This window comes from Wolffia australiana, chromosome 1 (assembly GCF_029677425.1).
Source record: "Wolffia australiana isolate 7733 chromosome 1, ASM2967742v1".
NCBI lineage: Eukaryota > Viridiplantae > Streptophyta > Magnoliopsida > Alismatales > Araceae > Wolffia > Wolffia australiana.
Genome location: NC_135835.1, coordinates 3011656 through 3017492, shown reverse-complemented (window position 1 = coordinate 3017492; position 5837 = coordinate 3011656). Strand labels below are relative to the sequence as shown.

At 45.9% G+C, this 5837-nt stretch overlaps 1 pseudogene; it reads left to right on the top strand.

Moving 5' to 3' along the window:
* The first annotated feature begins 475 nt into the window (after positions 1-475).
* Positions 476-2683, top strand: LOC144701709 (exocyst complex component EXO70H1 pseudogene; annotated as a pseudogene).
* Positions 2684-5837: the final 3154 nt, after the last annotated feature.

Genomic DNA, 5837 nt, shown 5'->3' with positions numbered 1-5837 from the left:
ACAGGGGGAGGGGGGGGGGGAGTCAACCAGACAAACAATGATATGGTATTGTTATCTACGTTATTAATAAACGTGCTCAGCCTGACTTGGGATGAAACCAATGCACATTAGACCTTCAATATAAAGATATGATGATATTACTGGCCGCACAGTAAGAGGAGGCCATGTGGACATAAATATTGATTCTTTTAGAGATTAATACCAGGAGAGCCGGAAATTACGAACGGTCAAGACATTCGGCCAAGGCAAGTACGACAGTTGTCATGGGACACATCAAGCGCAGGTATATTAAAATTTTCTGCCGGAGATTGAAGATGGGAACAGGGAACAAACCTCACGCGTGACTCTTATCGAGAACCCGCGAGATAGCTTACCGGCCACCTTGTCTCATGAGCGCTCGACGAGTCAAGGGGTCCGTTCGGAGACCTTATATAAACACCGCCCTTCTCTGCCTGGGCAGGTATCTGATTCCCACTTCTGGTGACTTCGCATGCTTAAGACGAAAAACTTCATTAATCTTCCTCTCTCAGTCGTCGTCTTCCGTCCCCTTTGCCCAAGAAGGCGACTGCCCACCCTTTGAGGGATATTGATGTCACCCGCCAATAGAATCCGCAGCATCTTCCATCTCGCCTCTCCGAAATGGGGGCATCGCCGGGAAACGTCGCACGAGAAGACACCAGCGACGCCTCAACAACATATCTTCTCGACCATCAAGATAGAGGAGAACATCCAAAAGGCAGAGGAGATCATTGCCAAATGGGACCCCCATGTGTCGGCCTACGCCAAAATAACCTCCATCTTCTACGAGAGTCGCGAAGAGGCACACAAGTTTCTACGCGCTGTGACGGATCTCCAGCACACTATGCACTCTATTATGGCCGATTCTCCTGTGTCTGGCGCCCATTTCATCGTGAGGGGTCAGAAACTCATGAAGGCCGCGATGCGTTGCCTACAGAAGGAGTTCTATCAGATCCTCTCCGCGAACCGCGATCGTCTCGACCCCGAATCGATCTCTGCTTCAGAAAGATCATGTCGTTCGCTTAATTCTACTTCCTCCACGTCCGATCTAGAGGACGATGAGATCCATGCCGGTAAAGAGACCATCGACGAAGTGGAAGGCGTCTCTATGCTCGCGATGGCTGATCTTAAAGCGATCGCAGAGTGTATGATTACCTGCGGCTATGGCAAGGAGTGCGTCGACATTTACAAGACGATCCGTCGCTCCATCGTCGATGAGGGGCTTTACAAGCTTGGGTTCGACAGCCTCAGTCCAGCCCAGATTCAGAAGCTCGAGTGGGATGTCCTGGGACTGAGAATCCGAAACTGGCTTGCTGCCTCCAAGACCACCGTCCGCACCCTCTTCGCAGGGGAACGAGCTCTCTGCGACCACGTCTTTGCATCCTCCTCTTCCATCCGCGAATCCTCCTTTGCCGAGATTGCGAGAGACCCGGCAATATATTTCCTGGGTTTTCCCGAGCTGGTTGCGCAAAAGACGAAGATCACGCCGGAGAAGGTTTTCCGGCTGTTAGACATGTACAATTCCATATTCGAGCTGCTTCCCGTGATAGAATCCGTCTTCTCCCGCGACTCCACGGCTGCAGTTCGCACTCAGGCCAGTTCTTCCCTCGGGAGGCTAGCCGAGGCGGTCCGCACCCTTCTCTCCGACTTCGAGTCCACCATCCAGAAAGATGCATCCAAAGGTCTAGTTCCAGGCGGCGGTGTGCACCAGCTCACGCAGTACACCATGAACTATCTCATCTTCCTCGCGAACTACAGCGACGCCCTCTCGGATATATACGTCGATCATCCCCTCCAAGTGCCTGCCTCCTTACCAGAGCCCTTGTTCGATGCAAACATGGGAACGTCGATGCCGCCGTCGCCGCCGTCTCCCGCTTACCGCAGCGGAGAGAGCTTCATCTCCACCATCTCGTCCAGGTTCGCCTGGCTCCTTCTCGTGCTCCTCTGCAAGCTGGACAGCAAGGCCGAGGCCTATCGCGAAGTCCCACTGGCCTATCTCTTCCTCGCCAACAATCTTCGCTACGTGTTGAACAAGGTCCGCGGGAGCCCGCTCAAGGACTCCCTCGGAGACGAATGGATCTTTAAGAACGAGTCCAAGGTTAAAAAATACGCAGGTAGCTACGAGCGTTTAGCGTGGGCCAAGGTCCTCGCCACACTGGCGCCATCGCCAGCGCCGCCGAACGATGCTGCAGCGACGAGGGAAGCCTTACGCCAGTTTAACAAGGCATTTACTCACGCTTGCAAAGAGCAGGCCTCGTGGATAGTCCCCGACGAGAAAATGAGGGACGAGCTCAAGCTTTCAGTCTCCTGTAAGGTGATCCCTGCGTACACGAGATTGCACCAGGCCGCTGCACAAAAACTGAGTGGGGAAACAGACTTGTCCTCTGTCGTGCAGTTCACACCCGACGACCTCAGCAACAATCTCTCAGGCCTGTTCGTCCGGGAACCTACTTCGGTCTCAAGCATCATGCCCATGTCTGATCATTCCAAATGGTCCAGTGTAGCAAGTTCACCCGTGTCGTCCCCCAAAGTGTTAGCCATCACTTGGAAGCCTTGAGTCTGATGCAAATGGCATCAATTTTCGCTGTTCAAAGATCAGGATATTTGGTTGAGATCTCAAGTCTGTACAGTGAACTACAGTAATTGATTATAACTTTTGCTTTTATCTTGTGTGCCTCAGATACATTCTCATTTTGTTCTGGAAGTCCAGTAATTTGTTCTCCTTCCCGTTGATGTGAACTGCAGCAGAGTTTAGTTCTGATGGTTTCTTCGGACAGACAGTTCATTGCCGAGATGGCATCTGAGAAGCCCACCAGTCTTACAAGGGACCGATATTATTTTATTGTTGACGCAGTAGATGGGTCCAACTTTAGTGAGAGCCACAGCTTTAGATGTGGTGGGAATATCCCGCGTGGCGTCACAGCTCATCCGGCCAAAGACGACCACGCCGCCATCTAGGCTCAATGAAGCATGTGCGTTTCTCTTAAATACGATCAGGGAAATGATGAAAAGGGGGATGAAAGGGGATGAAAAATAATTCAGAAAACGGCAGGATATTGATAAATGGATTTTTAGTAGTAAGAATATCCACATTTTAGAATTATTATATGCATCATTTATTAATTATATATTTATTTTACTATGAATTTTCCCTCCATGCATTCATTCTTGCAAATCTTTAACATGGCCATTTTTTATATCGTTTGGAAAATGTTTTGAAATTATTATGGCATTAAGTTTTAAGTGCTAAAGAAGAAGAACACACAAAGAAACAAAAGAATAATAATAAAACTTTAAAAAGCTGTTAAGTGGAAAGCCGATGGAGCGGCCAGCGGCACTCAAGCCAGCCGCCAGCCAGAAGCAGCACTCAAGCTGGCCAGCTGCTGGTGAGCACCAGGGCACAAAGAGCCCAACCATTGGCACAATAGCGCATAGGAAAGCCCATACAGATGGGCCGCATAGAGGGCCCAAAGCAGGGCCATAGAGGCCTATAGAGATCAGCATGCACAATAGAGGGAAGTCATTTATTTGATTTGATCTTTAATTTTGAACAAGATTTCTATAGCATAAGAATTTCCCAAATTTTATCAAATTGCATCTGACTTATAAGGATGAGACTGATCGCGGCCCAACGGGCCATGATTTTAAGAAGAAGAGCAGAAATATTGAACGGGCCTTGAGCTGACTTGGCCCAAAGCACGAGTCATAACAGGCTTTCTTTAAGATTTTGATATAATCTCAACTGTCTAATTTTCTTAAGAAAATTGGAGGGTGAGATTAATACATAAGATTTTTAATATGTTTATCTTGTGTAGAGTTCTGACTGGCTGCAGGGCCATGATGCGGACAAGGGGTCGCATGAGCTGGCGAATCACAAAGAAGGATAGTGATGGGTTAGGATGACGAGGCAGCTAACGTGCCTAAGGGGGTATCCGACAGCCATGGGGCAATCCCGTCCTTCAACCCCGACTACCGTCCTTGTTGGCCAGCCAGCGGGGTCCATCAATGAGGGGACCATGGATCGATCCGACAGCCCCATGGGAGCTACTGGATCAGATCTTACCCCTAGGAGGGTCGAGAGAACCTTTCTTGACCCTCTTAAAGCATAGTTTGACAGGCTTAACAAGCTATCTTTGTCGCAGGAAGGAACGGCAACAACGGAGGTCCCTTTTGATGTTTGAAGCATGCGGCATAACCATGACACCTCTGGCATAGTGCAAACAGCCCAGGGTGGATTCGAGGAAGGCTGAAGAAGCAAGGATTATATGCCAGTAAGGGGTGGCAATCGGCATCCCCACCCTTATTCCTCGATTCAGGGAGGATCCAGTAATCCATTTAGCTCAATTCAATTGCAATTGAGTAGAACAACATCATAGATTTGATTCCAGTAATTTTCTTCACTCAGCAAGTTCGCTCTCATCAAAATTCAATACCGCAATTTCATTCAAGCTATTCGTCAAGCGCCAAAGTGTCTCATCACTTTCTGTTTTTGTGTTATTACCTGCGCTTAGCTGTAACTCAATTATTAAATACACCTCTAAAGGCCAGTCCCCGTGTAGAAAACCTTGCTCCCACTATACATCTGTTAGAGTTTCTAATTTTCAAAAAACATATTTGAGTTAAGAAAATTAAAATTAAAAAACAAGTACAATTATATACACAATTTTCCTTCATCAAATTGGCAATGTTACTAGGGACTGGCATCCCATAGCGTGATTTGATTTTGAGTTATTACTTTTATCTACAAACTTTGCACTTACTTGCTACTCCTTGAAATTACTTGTAGTTACTTGGAATTCCTTGAGATTAGCTGGTTAGTGTCTTTATTTTATTATATTTGGCAAGCTACCTTGAAGAGGGGAAATTAGTAGCAAGGAAACAAAATGAAGGGAAAGAACTTTATTGAGTTTAGTTAAATCATTCATCAAGCCTTATTTACTATGAGTCATATTTTTGTCCAATTGAGATAGTTTCCATAACTCTTTAGTGGAGAAGGAAAATGAAAATTAAGTGAGTGAAAATTTTTATTTCAGTTTGTTCTGATTTTTTTTATTACTTTTAATTTCATATCACTAACTATTGTTGCAGACAAACAAACTCAGGTATGTTTTTCAGCACTTTATTTTAATTCAGAGTTTATAAGTTGAAAATATAAATAGCATATATTATGGTTATGATTAAATAAGTAGCTAGACCTCTTTATTAAACCTTCAGCAAAACCTAGGTGTGTCTCCTTTGGAATTGGCAGGTTACACTTCTATTGGAAGGTAACCTCATCAAGATTAAACATCACTCGACTGCATGGCGCAAGGAGATCCTAGGTGGGTTGGAAGCTTATGAACGTGTGGAGATCAAGGAGGAGCAAAAAACGGACACAAGAGATGATGATGGACTGAATTGGAAGTCGTTGATGGATGTAATGACCCAGAACAATGAGTCTACACTCCACACATTCCTTTTCCAATAGTGCTTAGTAGACAACCCATGAGGAGCTCCAAACCAACACAGAAACTGCTTGAGAGCATCAAACAAGCTACAATCATGATAGCCCTTATGAATGACATCCAACTCATACCAGCATGCGCAAAATTAGTGAAGGATATATGCACCCCCTCAGCGTAGAATTAAGAAAATTCACGTGAGTGTGAACATCAGTTCAATCTTACAAGATCAAATGCCAAAGAAAAAAAGAGATCAGGGAGCATCGTTGATCAGATGCGAGATTGGATGCCTGACTTTTACAAGGCCATCACTAGACATATGAGCATCAATTAACTTAATGCCCAAAGAAATGTATGATCGAGTCAACAACCTAAGAG